Raw genomic sequence first — 17,978 nt, 5'->3', positions numbered from 1 at the left:
CATCATAAATCTTTGTTTCCTCGTTTAAAAGGACACTTAGCTCTAAACCTGTATAACCTCTCATTCTCAGTGTTTGACCTAGCTTTTTTTCGAGTTCAGTTTTTGTTCAAATTTTAATTCCGGCTTATTATGTTTGCACAATATACAGCTCCCGGCTTTTAGGTTTTACCATGAACATATAAACGACTGGACATCCATTTCCTTTGTTTTTTTGAAGATAACAGTGCTAGCTTCGTTGCCGCCTCGTTAAAAGCATAAAATGAAACAATAGATTTTGATGATATACCACTTGGGAATTCCTTGCTAACAACGTCAAAACTTCGACAAAAGTCTCTTCTCAAGTCTTTTATTTATATCATGACAAAGATAACAGAGGCAAAATCATCGTCAGCTTGTCAAAACTCCGACTAATATCTCTAAATTTTGACTTAAAAGTGTCAAATAATTTTAGAGAGTGTCACATTCTAATTTTGATATTCTTACGACACAGGCTCTCAACTTTCGCAAGCTATTTTTTTCAAGTCATAAAAATAATTATTGGAGTGACAAAAGGGATTCAAAAGTATACACGCAGTTGAAACTCTGCATTTCAGAGTTGAAAAATTTTGATAAAATATATTGCAAACTTGTGAAAAAACTCGAAAATAATATTTTTGTGAATTACGAGTAATGTTCAAGCTCTTCGATCCTTTTACCTAAATAATCAAAGAAATAAAATTATGATGGAATATTGTCGGATTTTTCATACCAATTTTGAAATACAGGCGACAACGAAGCTCGCTTCAAAGAGACAATAAAAGATAGATGTCCAGTCGTTTATATGTTCATGGTTTTACGATCGAGACGAAAGGCAGATGTGACTTAGCCTGCCTTTTGCCGGAAAAATCAGATAGAATTCTCCCTGTCAAAGAACACTGCCCCTATAATGAATGATTCTATGTATGCACATTTATACTTATAATAACAGCTTGCTCTATTATTGTTACAGACTTAACATAAACATGCAATATACTTTAAAATGGTAACACAAACACAAAAAGTTGATTTGACCCTAACTATAAATGGATGGGTCTTATAAAATGAATGAAAAAGACTGCAAGAAAGACATGTGTGAAAGTAGGATCAGATTGCATGCTGAGGTTGTGATGGTTTCAGCTCATCCATGACATTCTGTGGTAGCATTAGTATGTGAAAATTACACACAACTAGTCTGCCATCTTTTTGTCATCAATTACGTGAAAATCATACATAACTGGGTCTGGTACTGGGAACATCAAGAAGCTAATCTTCATTACATACAAGAACAGTGAGTTTATTTTCACATTTATTCGCACCCCTTTCTCGCAGACCCGGTAGGTGGGGATGAGCCAGTAGGGATGAAGATAACGGACTCAAACTCGATGGGGATTAATATTCCCATATTTTTCATGGCTGGGGATTTCAATTCTTTTGTTTTGAAGTAAGAAAATTCAGTGGGGATAGGAAAAATAGTAAATATTTTTTGCTGTGGGGACAAAAATTGAAGGGTAATTTTCCACTGGGGACGATATTTTGGCCAATTTTTCCAGTGTGTCTGTGAGAAGGGGGTGTTTATTTGGTCTCTGTATAGATAATTGTCTTCATTGATATTTTAGCCTTGGATTTTTAGACATAATACTTAGCTAAACCAATACTTGACCACCGCTCTCAAAAAAAAAATTATTGCACCTTATCAAATGTGGATAAATGGTATGGGGAAAATGAGCTTACACTTCCCGCCATTTTCTCGATCGGGAAGATACGTTCGATTTTCAAGGGGAATAGACCTTTTTATAAATTACGTCACGAAAGCCCAGCGTCATTTTGATCGAAGTCTCATAATGTTCTAAAGTTTGTTCTTTAAAAAAAACGTGTTTTCAAAAACATTACAAAAGACTAAGAAGAAAATGCCATCTGGATACTCTCGGGTACCTAATAGCCGTCCCCCCCCCCGCTAATTAATTTTTCAAAAAATTTCCACCCAGGACATTTTTATTCCAAACCCCCCCCCCCCCGCTTATTAAGCTTTGAGATTTTTTCCATCCCCCCCCCCCCCGCTTATTCCAATCCCCCGGCTATTAGATACCCAAGAGTAAATAGCCTGATTTTTGTTTTGAAAAGTCGTTATGGATTTTTTATCTTTTATTAATTTCGCTTAGCGAAAGTATTACGATAGCCTTCCGTGTATGTGGCGAGACATTTTTTGGGGCGCAAATTATGGCGTGGGCGTTTGGCTGCGGGCGTACTACGGCCAATATTCTAAAGGTGGACTCACTCACAAAGATAAAATGTGATAAAAAACAGGGCTTTTCTTAATAAATAAAATACGCTAGTGCAAGAAGTGTAACCAAGTTTTTGTAAAAAACATTCATTGTGAGAACTTTTTAAATGACTGCTTGATTATTATTGCACATGCTTTTGAAACTTGCTGCTGCTGTATAAATTTTAATCATGTTTTCTGGTCCTTTGTAGAGTGTTTAATATTTGTTTACTACTAAGTATAATTTTATGTTTGTGTAGTTAGTGAATGCACCAATAAATTGATCATGCTCAGTAAGTAGGAGTTAATTTTCCACACACAACAAACAACAACATTATTAACCCTCTCTTCTCTTCTTCTCCAAAACTACAAACAGCACAGGTATGATCTTGTTTTCCTTTTTTCACCAGATAGTTACGTGTTAATAGTGAAACCAGTTGTGACAAACAGTCAGACCAAACGGGTCATTCATTTGAAGGCTATGCATGTTAGCCTCCACTGATGCAAGTTACCCTATCTCACGGTATTTCTTAGAAATCATGTCAATTGAAATTCAAAATTCAAAAAACGACCCTGCCTAGACACTGCCGTACATTGTCATTGTACGGTGGGTAAGGTGGGGTGTATATACAGCACAGCAGATTTCAAATTAACCTATTTTCACCGCCGTACAAAGGACATTTAGATCCAGCCCCACCGTACACCACCGCACAATGTACAGCGGTCCCTCGTTAATGATGACAGTTTTTTATCCGATGAAGTTTGATTGGTGTTCGATGAGTTTGGTTAGTAAAAGTTCCAGCTTTCCCTCCCCGATGGGATGATAGATATTGACTTGCTCTTTAAGCTTTAGTGTGGGCGTCTGCTAATAAGCCGTCGGAATGTAAAAAGAATGGGCAACAAGGTAATAAATCAAACTAATCGAGCTTCAATCCAACTACATCAATCTTGATACACCTCTTGCTAATTAGGATTTTCATTTTGAATCATGGTACCGTTGTTTGTATAAGATTCCCATTTCCGCACTAAGATTCTTGTTACTTTTCTGGAATCTTCCTCCTATATTCTATTAAGTGATCACATAATACGCTAACGTACATTATCATGATATTGAAAATAAAAAGTTATAAAAAATACCTAATAAAATGAAAACAACTAAAGCTAAAAGTGGCTGTAAGAAGAAGTAGTAAGATAGCGAAGTAGCGAGATAGCGAAGTAGCGAGATTTGACTGAAGCTGAAAGACACCACCACAAGGATTTAGAATAGTATGTAGTAAACGGGAGGCTAAGATGTGATAATGTAGACCTGAAAGACTTGTGATTTGATGAAGTTAATAAGATATAAAATATACATTTAAATTTTTATATAATATATAAATACTAGCCGGTACCCGGCGTCGCACGCCGGTTTAGCTGTTTGCTGAACGCATTTAAAGTCCTTTGGATGTTGGGAAGGTGGCTTAAACACCCCTTAAACACGATGAAATCAAAATCAAAGGAAAGAATTCTCTTCAAAGTTTGACTCTATCCCTCCCGGGTGACGTATCTTTTAACCATATTTTGAAAAATATTTTTGTGGCAAAAATGATCAGAAAGCAGAAAGGGCGCCATTCCCAAATTACACCATACCGGCGACCAGCAACATCCGAGACGGCTCTGCAATTAGATTTTTTTTCTCGCTTCGCTCGCGTTATATTTGCCGTATTTCTTGATGTTTAGGAAAACTTTGATGTCAAGATAAGCGGAGTGAAATAATAGACATGACACACGATTCGTCGAAAAAAGGCAGCCCGGGGGGTGCTTAGGCAAGAGAAGGAAGGGTATTGGTATATGCCGGCCTTAAAGGTGCCTTTTTTGAAACATGGCAGTTTGAAAAATCGGAAAATCAAACTTCAGTCCCACTAAGAATCGGAAAAATAGGAAAATTTTAACTTTTTGCCCCCAGAAAGATAGAAATTTGGTGAAATTAGTCCCAAAAAGTGAATTAAAATTCACACATTATCCCTTGTTTCTTCTCCTCTTTATTCTGCTAAGGGTCCAAGGGGCAGGACCGAAAGTCAGCTCGCAACCATAGTCCCCCCGGAAGGCAGCAATTTTATGGTGCTTTTTATAAAATAACTTCGTCATAACTTCGATAACTTTTCAAATTCAACAATGACTTAATTTACAGCAAAATAATTATTGACATAGATGTTTAAAGGTCCCTTTTTACGAAGAAAGAACTCTAGTTTTTACCGCCACTTGAATGTATTTTTAATGTTGCTGTTGTTCTAACAAACTTGTCTTGTGATTCTTATGTTTTATTTTATATTTTTTCTTTTCTTTAACAGATTCTGTTTAAAAGATTTTCTTTTGTTTTGAAAAGAATTCGAATGTCTCAAATCAAATAGGTCGTTAATTACATTCGAAAATATAAAACAAAAGAAAAGAAATAAAAAAAAGAAAAAGTCTAATCTATCAATCAAAACAAAGTCTTTATAAAACGGCGCGAATCTGATTTAACACATTTGTGGAGCAAGAAGCAAAAGTCATCTTTTAAAAGAACAAAACATTGCTTGCGAAATCGAAAGTGACACACAGACAGAAAACAAAATGACATACGCGTTATACTATTAATATATAGATGATTACTTAAAATTAAATATTATGATTCAGTATTATGTTTAATATAGGCTAAAAAGAAAGCAGAAACATTAATAGTAAATAAATAACTTTTGCCTTGAATGCACGACCTAGCTGCTGAGCTGAATAGAAAAGAATAGAATTAGTGAGAGTTTGAGATAAGAGGATGATGACTAGATTGAGACTAGATACTGAGGCACAGCAGGAATAGAGCTAAAATAAAAAGCTTGAAATCAGGAGGAGTTATGAGCAAGTGAAGGCAAAATGTAAACAATTAAAATGATAAATACAAGTTAAGTATAGTGCTCATTGACACCTTTACAAAAAGAATCATAATTTAACTCAGATCTCAGATATGAGATTCCCGGGTAATTCATTCCACAGGCGGATGGTTGACGGGAAGTAACTGAATTCATACGTTTGAATCCTTGCATTGATTGGAATAAGTTTAAGATGAGTGTTACGTGCACGAGGTGCAAGAGCGGATAAAGATTCAACTTTGCCATGAAGAATTTTATGCATGAATTTAACTTTATTTGCTGTTCTCCTGGTTTGAAGGGTTTTAAGTTCAAGATTACGAAGCATCAATGAGGGACTACTCATTTGCCGCCAGTCATTCGAGATGAAGCGTGCAGCTTTCCTCTGAACCATTTCCAGCTTATAGATGTTGGAGGCTGAGTGAGGGTCCCATACGACTGATCCATATTCCAGGATGGGTCGGACATAGGTTTTGTAGCATTGAAGCTTTGTATTTGGGTGACATGATCTGAGATTCCTTTGTATGAAACATCGAGTTTGGTTGGCTTTCTTAACAGTATAGTCGTTATGGACATTCCAGGAGAGCTTTTTGTGGATATACACACCTAGATATTTCGCTGAGTCAACAACTTCGAGTACTTGGTTGTGCATTGAATATGGTTGAATGATAATATTACGCTTGTTGGTGATTCGTAAAACTTTACATTTGTCTGGGTTGAACTCCATTGACCAATCATGTTCCCAATTCATGAGTTGGTTTAAGTCTTCCTGAAGGCTTATGGCATCATTAATTGAGTCAATGACTCTGTAAATGAGTGCATCATCAGCAAACAATCTTATTTTACATTTAACCAATTCAGGAAGATCGTTTATGTAAACTAAAAACAAAAGAGGGCCGAGGACTGTGCCTTGAGGCACTCCAGAGATAACATTAGCTTTTTCAGATGACTTGCCGTTAACGATAACAGTTTGAGTGCGATCGGAGAGGTAGTTGGTGATTCATTCAAGAGTTTTACCCCTTACGCCATAATGATGAAGTTTTAGACAAAGTTTTTTGTGGTCAACTTTATCAAAAGCCTTTGAAAAGTCAAGTAGAATTGAGTCGATTTGCTTAGCTTCGTTCAGGGACTTAGCAAGGTCTTGGATGGTTGTTACAAGTTGTGATTCACATGACCGATGTTTCCTGAAACCATGCTGGCTATCTGTCAGAATGTTGGTGTTGTCAAGGTGGGCTATAATGTTGCTGTGTAAAATATGCTCCAAAATTTTACAGGATATGGAGGTAAGACTGATAGGCCTGTAGTTACAGGCTTTGGATTTGTCGGATTTACCAGGTTTGAACACAGGGGCAACCAGGGCATGCCTCCAGTCATCTGGGATGGAAGACTGTTTGAGTGAAGCTTGCATCACTAAGGTAAGACCAGGAGATATTTGGTCAGCAAACTCTTTGAGAAATCTTGATGAGACACCGTCTGGACCAGCAGCTTTGTTAGGGTTGATATCGTTGAGGAGTTTCCGAACACCAGGTTCTGTGATATTAATTTCTGGCATGGGTGTATTCGCTTGACCCTGCAGGGGTGGGATTCGATTGTCAGGAATGGAGAAGACATTTGAAAACTGTTTGTTGAGGATGTTTGCTTTCTTGGTGTTATCAATGTGTAAGCTGCCATTGTCTCGCAGGGGTGCTACTCCATCATTTTCACATTTACGAGATTTTATGAATCGAAACAGTTTCTTAGGATTATTTACCCCATCTGGGCTTACACAGTTTTTGACAAAGTTATTGAATGCTGATTTGCAAGCTTTCCTGCATTCGTTTGTTAGCTTTTTGAAGCGATCCCAGTCTGCAGGTTTTGATGATTTTTTGGCGCGCTTGTAGGCCCTCTTCTTTCGCCGAGATAACCTTTTACATTTCTGTGTTATCCAAGGTTGAGAATAACGACTTGATGTGTATTTTGAAGGGACGGATAGCATGGCATTTTCGATAAGAGCTTTGAGGGCTTTCCACATGTCATTAACAGGGGATTCAGAGTTGTAAGTAGTGGTAAACTCAGCAATTTCAGCAGAGATTTGATCTTTGATGGACCCAATGTTTGCTCTGTTCCACATAAAGATTTTGTGTTTGCTAGGTTTGGATCGAATAGGATGACATACCATGTCAAGAAGAACAGCTGTTTCATGGTCACTGAAACCTGGGTGAGGGGCTATTCTGCTGACAAAAGTTGGTCGATTTGTTGCGATGATGTCAAGAGTGTTTTCCTGACGTGTAGGGAACTTGACTAGCTGCTCTAAGCCACAATCGTCACCAAACCAATGTGGAGAGTTTTTGAATGTGTTATTCAGATCTTTGATTTCATTACAAATGTTGGTAGCTACAAGAAGATTGGAATCAGTAGGTCTGTAGCACGAAGTGATGATTACTGGGTGTTTATGTGTCTGGATTTTGATTGAGACAAGTTCGCATGTCTCTGATTTTTTGACCTGTTCTGCAATGAGTTCTCTTTTAACAATTATGATCGCACCACCTTTGGAGTTATCTTTTATTCTGTCACGGCGAAAGCACTTGTATGTTTCAGGTAAAAATTCATTATCCTTGATACAGGGATCTAAGTGGGTTTCAGATCCAATGATAACATCAATGTTATCATCGAATAGCGCATCTTCAAGGAGTTCTTTCTTGTCCCAGATACTACAAAAGTTTATGCATAAGATACGGAGCTGTTTGGCTAATAGCTTTGGTGTGTTATCGCTGGCATTAGAGATGTTTGAATCAGTTGAGGAGTTGAGGGTATTGTCGAATAATGATGGGCTGATATTTTTGATACCACAGTTGCAACATTCCCAGGTGAGATCAGGAGTTGATTCATAAGCTTGGTAGATAAGACTGTTCATTTCAATACAATCTTTGTGGAACCATTGGTCACACGAGTCACATGCTATTGCTCTTTGACCCCATTTCACAGCTTTGTAACACTCGCCACTTGGAAATTTAATTGGACGAGCTGGTCCTGGGTTTGTTTCAATTTGACCACTAAGGATCAGTAACAAGTTGATCAGATGATATGTAGATTGTTTTCTGGGCTGAATTTTTGTATGGATCATGTTGTACGAAATAGTGAAGAACACTTCTTTGGTGAATATATCCCCATCAGGAATGAATGTAATATCAGTGTTGAATACATATATGTCTTTGATGTTGTTAGGTTTCAGCCAGATTGTTGAATACAATACAATCGTCAAGAGCTTGTGTAAATACATTGTTAAGATCAGGATAAGAACTTTTCGCTTCAGGAAAGCGCAGGTTGATCGCAACCCTGGTGATGCTGACTTATTGATGGGTGTAACACAGCATTTACCCATGAACTTTTCGCTTCAGGAAAGCGCAGGTTGATCGCAACCCTGGTGATGCTGGCTTATTGATGGGTGTAATACAGCATTTACCCATATATATTTTTCATGGGATGAACGGCAAGAGATTGGGGAGGGTTTGTTTAATGGGATGCAGTTTAAAGCAGTTATAAAGGAGTCAAAGTTTAATCTCAAGGAGTATTATTTATTTAAAGCTTAAAGTTGGCTAGTTATTACCCTGCAATTTTCTAGTCCAGAAGCTGGAGCTCAACTACTCAACTGCTTTTTGCCTTTAATGGGCTCTTACAGAAAATGTCTGTACATGGGGGTGGAGGATATAGTGTCTGGAGGGGGGGGGGTAGTGAAAAATCTACAAAATTTGCCCTGTCCTGGGGGGGGGGGGTAAACTTGCTCTCGATGGGATCAACTGATGCTTGTCCGGGGCGGGGGGGGTTAGACCTGCTGTCCGGGGGATCAAAAGTCACAATGTTTAGAGGGGGGGATTTCCAAAAAATGTTATATCCTTCACCCCCCCCCCCATATTCAATTTTTTTCTGGAAAAGTCCAATGATCTTGATGGTGGTGGGCCCATCATATCAGAAAGCGAAGATAGTATATACAACAGATTTTTCTGACTAGCCATTTTTCTCAATTTTAGATAAATTCTACTGTTTATAGAAAGAAGTAGATATAAACTTTGCGCAATTAAAAGAAATCTTTATCACAAGTTCCTTCAAAGCACAAAATGAGGGTTCTGGCATCAAAGAATGAAAAGTTTATTTTTTCTTCTTCATTATCAAAAAAATTTAAAATTATTTTTCTCAAGTATATTGCAAATCGAAGTAACGAAAGTGCCAAATGAATTTCAAATTTTGAAATTTGAAAAGAAGTAAAATTTTTCAAATTTCAAAATTTGAAAAATGAAAAATACAAAAAAATTTTGATTTTCAAATTTTGAAATTAAAAAAATTGTTTATACCCCAATCGGCGTAATAAAAGTGCCAAAAGAGGTTTTTAAATTTTAAGCATGAATAAATTGGGCTATTCCATTTTTAAACTGTATTGACGAAATTTTCAAGGGGGGCCTAAGCGTGTGTGCATGTTTCGTTCATTCAATTTTTGACGACATTTTTGGTCAAAAAATTGAATTTCGATGGCAATATTCAATTTTCAATTTTCGAGTTAAAAAATTGAAAATTGAATTTTGATTGCAAATTTCAATTTTTGTTTTGTTTATTGCCAGAAATGAACTGAAATTTCCAGTATCATCTTTGATTTTCTAATATAAACTTCTTGCATTGAAAATTGAAAATAATATTTTCAAATACTGAAAATTGTGTCGTAAGAAATTGAAATTGACAAAACCAAACCAATTTTTTATCACGCTTGCTTTTCCACGAAAACAGATGCTCAAAAGTAGTGTTTCATCGGTTTTATTGTTATTTGCTGCTGTCTAGTTTCCAGGTCTTTTGCAGCTTAATTTAGTTTTGGGTTCTATAAATACATTATGGCATAAATTTCACGCTGGAGCAATTTCCTTTACGTAATATTTAACTCTTCGGATACTCTTTGGTCTTTGTCTGGCCTTTTCTATTTGACTACACTCTTTTTTATAAGAACAATTTCAAAAGAAGGCTGGAAATTGGCCTAAATCTAAGAACATATTAAGAACCCGGGGGGGGGTACTAGGGCAAGGTGGGTTACGGGGATGCTCCGCTGGTTAGGGTACCTATTTTAACCTCCACGAGTCCCAGGTAGGGCCGCAAAAACACCAAAATAGAAAAATCAGTCCCTCGTAGGGTGCCTATTTTTGGAAAATTTGGGGAAAAAGTAGAACATTTTGGAATTTTAGTCCCGTTCAGGGTCACTTTTTTCGCAAATTTCGAGTCCCACGTAGGGTCCATTTTTCGAACCTCAGCGGAGCACCCCCGTCGGTCGACAAGGGTAGTACCCCCCCCCCGGATTAAGAAAAATGTGAGCCTCAGATTTCAGATTTTAAAAAGGTACTGACTTTAGCCGATTTTTTTTTATTAGAACACCTATAATTCGGCTGAGTCTGGATGTGCTTATTTACTCTCGCCACTTCCTTTTCAGCTCTTAATGAAGTAAACGCGTGTGTAATCGATACATTAAGAGAAAAATTAGACTAATAAAGAAGAGACTGAATAAAACTATTGTTTCCTTTGTCTTCTTTGTAACTGGTTGTAAATCATTTTCAACTTTCAATTTTTTCATCCGAGACGTTTTTTTTACAAATTGGTTTGGTTTTGTCAAATTCAATTCTTCACGACAAAATTTCAGTATTTGAAAATATTATTTTCAATTTTCAATACAAAAAGTTTATATTAGAAAATCAAAGATGATACTGGAAATTTCAGTTCATTTCTGGCAGAAATAGAAATAAAATTGAAACTTTCAATCAAAATTCAATTTTCAATTTTTTGACTCAAAAATTGAAAATTGAAAATTACCATCGAAATTCAATTTTTTGACCAGAAATGTCGTCAAAAATTGATTGAACGGAACATGCCTGCATGCCTAAGCCTTGATTTTCCAAGGGGTTTTTGTTCCTTTTTCAGCTTTTCCAAGGGGGTTATTCAAGGTTTATAGGGGGTTCTCCCCTCATAAACTGACATCAGTTGTTTTCCAGCCCTTTTTCACAAAATTTAGTTTTCCAGAGGGTTTGTATCCCAATTTCCAGGGGATAATTTGCTATTCAATATTTCCAGGGGGGCTAGTGAAAAAAGTTCGTCAATACCCCTGCATAATTTTTTTTAGAATAGCCCATTAGAAGGTTAGCAATCTGTGTTGACGTCAACAGGAGGTACACTAAAAGTGCAATAATTACCTAAAGCCCTGCAATTCGAGTGATTCTATCTTTGAGAGAATTGATTGGTTGATTAATGTCACGTGACCCGTCAATAAACTTTTTGTTCCTAGAATACAGAAGTGTGATTTACACACACTGTAACATCATAATTTGACCTTAAGAACGTTTAGGTAATCAACTTTACCATATAAGGCAAAGAAACCACGTTATGGGGGTTTAGAACGATGTTTACTTTCGACTAATATAGCCTGATATCTGAGACAATAGGCAAAAAAACAGGTGGGTATTTTGTCCCTTCAATTTCACGAATATGTTTTTTCAAAGATAATTCTATTAGTTTGCTTCTTAAATTTCAGATAAATGAAAAAAGTGTGACAAATATAATTTTTAAAATTTAAACCTTTAATTGGCACTTTTATTACAACGAGCTTTGTCCAATTTTAAGCAATACTGAAAATTTTCCATTTTTCATTTTTCAAATTTTGAAATTTGAAAATTTTTACTTCATTTTAAATTTCAAAATTTGAAAATCATTTGGCACTTTCGTTACTTCGATTATTACAGTTCTCTGAATTATTCTGAATTGAAAGATTTTGTTTACGCTTTATAGAATGGAATTCTTTCGCATTTTTTAAGGAATCTTTTTTTTAATGGATTGAGATTTTTCATTAAAAAAACATAATATCTATGACCTGTGTGTACAATACATTGTGTATATTTTGTGTAACGCTTCATTCAAAATGCATAATGCTGCAGGAGTCACGTTTCGCGCGTCTTCGTCGTTGATGTCTTGAACGAACTTGAACTTGTTATGCGAAATTTTCGACTTTAAGTCGTCTTGTTTCTTTTATATTGACATTTTAGTTGCTAACAGACATTTATATTTCCATTTTGGTTGCTAACAGACTGAAAAGCACCATGTGAACAAGGTTTTCAAGAATAAATAATACGCGACTCTTGAAATCTTTTATTTCTTTTATATTTACATATTGGTTGCTAACAGACTGAAAAGCACCATGTGAACAAGGTTTTCAAGAATAAATAATACGCGACTCTTGAAATCTCTTTGACGGTCATATTGAATCTTTTATGCCTTTAATTGTTTTCGGTTTGGTTGATCTTTTTTTTTGATATTATGATTACACACTTTTTTTATAAGAATGGTGTTTTTTCATTTTGTGATGGATATTCTTTAACTTTTTTGGGAAAATCATCTTAAAATAATTCTTACAGCATTCTTACTGTTCTTAGGGACTTCTTAAGTTAGGATCCTAATTCAGACTTGATTTAACATTTAGTACATGCGTCTCAAGCATAAAATGGCATTTCTGTGAAAGAAGTGAGCCTTACTTGGGGGTAATTGGCCACTTATAATTGAAAATGCTCTAAAAATGGCATTCTTAGCTTGTTTAGCTTGCTTAACTTTTAAATAAAATGTATTCTTATAAAAGAAAATTGTGTATTCACTCATCTAAATAAAAACAGACTTTCCCCGAATCTTGCTCCAATCAAAACCTGAAAAGACGATTTAAATGTGGACTTAAATGATGGACTATTCATGTTTTGTTTTTGCCTTTCATTTTTCGGTTATTATGGTGATTGTTGTCATTCACTCATCTAAATAAAAATAAACTTTCATCGAATCAAAACTGTGTTTTTTAAAACTGTTTTTATATTTTTCTTTTTAGATATTAATCTGAAGATGGGAATCAAATCTCGAAATATATTATTAATACATATAAGAGAAATACAAAATTAATTGGTCACATCCTGTTCAACAAAACTGAATAGACTATTTGATTTATTAAGAGGCTTTGGGTCATCAAAACCCTTTTTGCTCTTAGTCACATTTCATTTTACTGAAAATTGATGAAGTATATACATACACATTTGGGAAATGAATGATGTTTTTCTTGTCTTTGTTGATTTTTCATTCGATTTTATTAATTGAAGCCTCTGGTCAAAAACAGAACACTAATTGTTTGAAAACAAGAAATGTGACCATAATTCTTGACCTTGGCAGCCGTTGGAACCTCATTGGTTACAGTTACGACCCGACCTACTTATACCAGCTTGCCTCACAGTTACTGCGAATACCATGTACAGATGTTTGGATGTATTCACACCTTAGAAAAAGATCGATCCAACTCAAAGAAAATGACCTTATGTTAGATTTAGCAAATGAAATAGCTACGTTGACAAGTATCGAGATAAGTGATTTTCTTGCATTTATATCAAGACTTCATTCAGGCAATGGGGCTATCAAACAAACTATCGTTTATCTACACTACGACTTACTTGTGATGGCAGGCACTTATCATGAGAGTATAAATGACGAGGAAAAGAGAGCAAATGCATTAGAAGAACTGCAGAATGAAAAACATTATAACATTATATTACATTGTAATGGAAAACGTACTCCTTACAGTACTAATTCTGAAAGCCATTTTTGCTCACTTTTAAAAGCCTTTGTGCCAAAACAACAATTTTTACACGCAAGGCTACTTTCAAATAAATACCTAATGAAAGTCATGCTAGATTTGGTGAAAAATGTAAACTATAAAGAGATCGAATATTTCGGTCGTTTTAAACATCAGTGTTTGAATGATAATACCACATTAAAAATAATTTTTACTTCGAGAGATGTCTATACTGACACGATAATTAACCTTTTCACTAACGTTGTGAACTCACTGCAATGGTGTTTCAATGCTGCTTTGGATTTGAACGGGTTGGTTACCACTTGGGCAGACTGGTATGGTAACGAAGTGCTGGTATCCATTTCAAAAGCAGGTGCTCAGGGAACTAGCACTTTACAAAGTGTCAGACTTTCAGTCGCTGATTTTGAGATAATGAATTCACCTGTTCTGACAGAAAAAAGACACATCCTGATTTGGGAAGAAGATTTGTATAATCCTTTGTTTTTTCGAATGTTGTTCGACCAAATGAATATTGCTTTATGTGGGGAAAATTGATTTATGTAAAACTTTCTGTCATTGATTCGATATCAAATTTATCTATTGTTTTGAAAGAGGAGAACATATTTATGGTTTGGGAAGAAGATTTGTATGATAATTTGTTTTTTCGAATGTTGTTCGATCAAATGAATGTTGCTTTATGTGGGGAAAATCGATTTATGTAAAACTTTCTGTCATTGATTCGATATCTAAATTCATCTATTGTTTTGAAAGAGGAGAACATATTTATGGTTTGGGAAGAAGATTTGTTTGATGATCCTTTCTTTTTCGAATGTTGATCGATCAAATGAATGTTGCTTTATGTGGGGAAAAATGATAAGTGTTAAACTTTCTGTCATTGATTCGATATCAAATTTATCTATTGTTTTGAAAGAGGAGAACATAATTTATAGTTTGGGAAGAAGATTTGTTTGATGATCCTTTCTTTTTCGAATGTTGATCGATCAAATGAATATTGCTTTAAATGTGGGGAAAATCGATTTATGTAAAACTTTCTGTCATTGATTCGATATCTAAATTCATCTATTGTTTTGAAAGAGGAGAACATATTTATGGTTTGGGAAGAAGATTTGTTTGATGATCCTTTCTTTTTCGAATGTTGATCGATCAAATGAATGTTGCTTTATGTGGGGAAAAATGATAAGTGTTAAACTTTCTGTCATTGATTCGATATCAAATTTATCTATTGTTTTGAAAGAGGAGAACATAATTTATAGTTTGGGAAGAAGATTTGTTTGATGATCCTTTCTTTTTCGAATGTTGATCGATCAAATGAATGGTGCTTTATGTGGGGAAAATTGATTTATGTAAAACTTTCTGTCATTGATTCGATATCTAAATTCATCTATTGTTTTGAAAGAGGAGAACATAATTTATAGTTTGGGAAGAAGATTTGTTTGATGATCCTTTCTTTTTCGAATGTTGATCGATCAAATGAATGTTGCTTTATGTGGGGAAAATTGATTTATGTAAAACTTTCTGTCATTGATTCGATATCTAAATTCATCTATTGTTTTGAAAGAGGAGAACATAATTTATAGTTTGGGAAGAAGATTTGTTTGATGATCCTTTCTTTTTCGAATGTTGATCGATCAAATGAATGTTGCTTTATGTGGGGAAAATTGATTTATGTAAAACTTTCTGTCATTGATTCGATATCTAAATTCATCTATTGTTTTGAAAGAGGAGAACATAATTTATAGTTTGGGAAGAAGATTTGTTTGATGATCCTTTCTTTTTCGAATGTTGATCGATCAAATGAATGTTGCTTTATGTGGGGAAAATTGATTTATGTAAAACTTTCTGTCATTGATTCGATATCTAATTTCATCTATTGTTTTGAAAGAGGAGAACATAATTTATAGTTTGGGAAGAAGATTTGTTTGATGATCCTTTCTTTTTCGAATGTTGATCGATCAAATGAATGTTGCTTTATGTGGGGAAAATTGATTTATGTAAAACTTTCTGTCATTGATTCGATATCTAATTTCATCTATTGTTTTGAAAGAGGAGAACATAATTTATAGTTTGGGAAGAAGATTTGTTTGATGATCCTTTCTTTTTCGAATGTTGATCGATCAAATGAATGTTGCTTTATGTGGGGAAAATTGATTTATGTAAAACTTTCTGTCATTGATTCGATATCTAATTTCATCTATTGTTTTGAAAGAGGAGAACATAATTTATAGTTTGGGAAAAAGATTTGTTTGATGATCCTTTCTTTTTCGAATGTTGATCAATCAAATGAATGTTGCTTTATGTGGGGAAAAATGATAAGTGTTAAACTTTCTGTCATTAATTCGATATCAAATTTATCTATTGTTTTGAAAGAGGAGAACATAATTTATAGTTTGGGAAGAAGATTTGTTTGATGATCCTTTCTTTTTCGAATGTTGATCGATCAAATGAATGTTGCTTTATGTGGGGAAAATTGATTTATGTAAAACTTTCTGTCATTGATTCGATATCTAAATTCATCTATTGTTTTGAAAGAGGAGAACATAATTTATAGTTTGGGAAGAAGATTTGTTTGATGATCCTTTCTTTTTCGAATGTTGATCGATCAAATGAATGTTGCTTTATGTGGGGAAAAATGATAAGTGTTAAACTTTCTGTCATTGATTCGATATCAAATTTATCTATTGTTTTGAAAGAGGAGAACATAATTTATAGTTTGGGAAGAAGGTTTTTTTGATGATCCTTTCTTTTTCGAATGTTGATATCGATCAAATGAATGTTGCTTTATGTGGGGAAAATTGATTTATGTAAAACTTTCCGTCATTGATTCGATATCTAAATTCATCTATTGTTTTGAATCAGGAGAACATAATTTATAGTTTGGGAAGAAGATTTGTTTGATGATCCTTTCTTTTTCGAATGTTGATCGATCAAATGAATGCTGCTTTATGTGGGGAAAAATGATAAGTGTTAAACTTTCTGTCATTGATTCGATATCAAATTTATCTATTGTTTTGAAAGAGGAGAACATAATTTATAGTTTGGGAAGAAGATTTGTTTGATGATCCTTTCTTTTTCGAATGTTGATCGATCAAATGAATGTTGCTTTATGTGGGGAAAATTGATTTATGTAAAACTTTCTGTCATTGATTCGATGTCAAATTCATGAAAATTTTGAGACTTCGAGAAACCAAGCGAGAACACTCTTTCTTATTAGTTTTGATTTTAAAAATTGATTTCATTTTTTGTAGCAGCCAAGCGTTGTCATTTAAATTCAATTTTGATTTTAAAAGCTGATTTCATTTTTTATAGCAGCTCAGCGTTGTCACTTCAATTTAATTTTGATTTTAAAAGTCGATTTCATTTTTTGTAACAGCTCAGCGTTGTCATTTCAATTTAATTTTTAATTTAAAAATTGATTTCATTTTTTGTAACAGCTCAGCGTTGTCATTTAAATTCAATTTTGATTTTAACAGCTGATTTCATTTTTTTGTAACAGCCCAGCGTTGTCATTTAAATTTAGTTTTGATTTTAAAAGTTGATTTCATGTTTTGTAACAGCTCAGCGTTACAAAGAAAGAAAGAAAGACAATGCTTCCCTGTCAACCGTTTTATACGTTGTTTATCCAGTGTCTCTATTAAGTTCATGGTGCCTCTAAGTGCGTATAGGCTTCATACACCCAATACACCATATCCTGTCATTCTCAGAGTTTGATCTAAGCTTTTTTTTTAGTTCAGTTTTTGGTTAAGTCTTAATTCTGGCTTTCCTATCAAAATCATTTTTCTAGTCTGTACAATAAATAGCTCCCAGCTTTTAGGTTTTACGCTCGAGACGAACGCTAGCTTTTTTATATACGGTATATGGCCCCCAAAGCGGAGGCGGCCCTCAAAACGTAGGTCGTCATTAAAATGAGGATTCTGACCTGTAGATTTATCAGAATTAGACGATTTTTAGTTTATTTTGAAAGAAAAATGAGCATGTTTTTGATGGTTTGAGACAGATTCAAAATAACATATTTGCGTCTGAAGGAAATTTTTCAACACCAAAATGAGATAAAAATTGCATATAACTCACTCTAGCTCTTTGGATATTGAAGATAAGTTATGAAAATGGGGTATAGGTAAATACAGATACATCTGTGACTTTGGAGGATGGGTAAAAGATATAGCATTATAAAGGTCATTGATAAAACCGAAAATTCTAAATA

Source organism: Clytia hemisphaerica, unplaced genomic scaffold (assembly GCF_902728285.1).
Source record: "Clytia hemisphaerica strain Z4C2 unplaced genomic scaffold, Clytia hemisphaerica genome assembly, whole genome shotgun sequence".
In the NCBI taxonomy this organism is placed as follows: Eukaryota; Metazoa; Cnidaria; class Hydrozoa; order Leptothecata; family Clytiidae; genus Clytia; species Clytia hemisphaerica.
The sequence above is the reverse complement of the archived record's forward strand: the minus strand, read 5'-3'. Positions refer to the sequence as shown.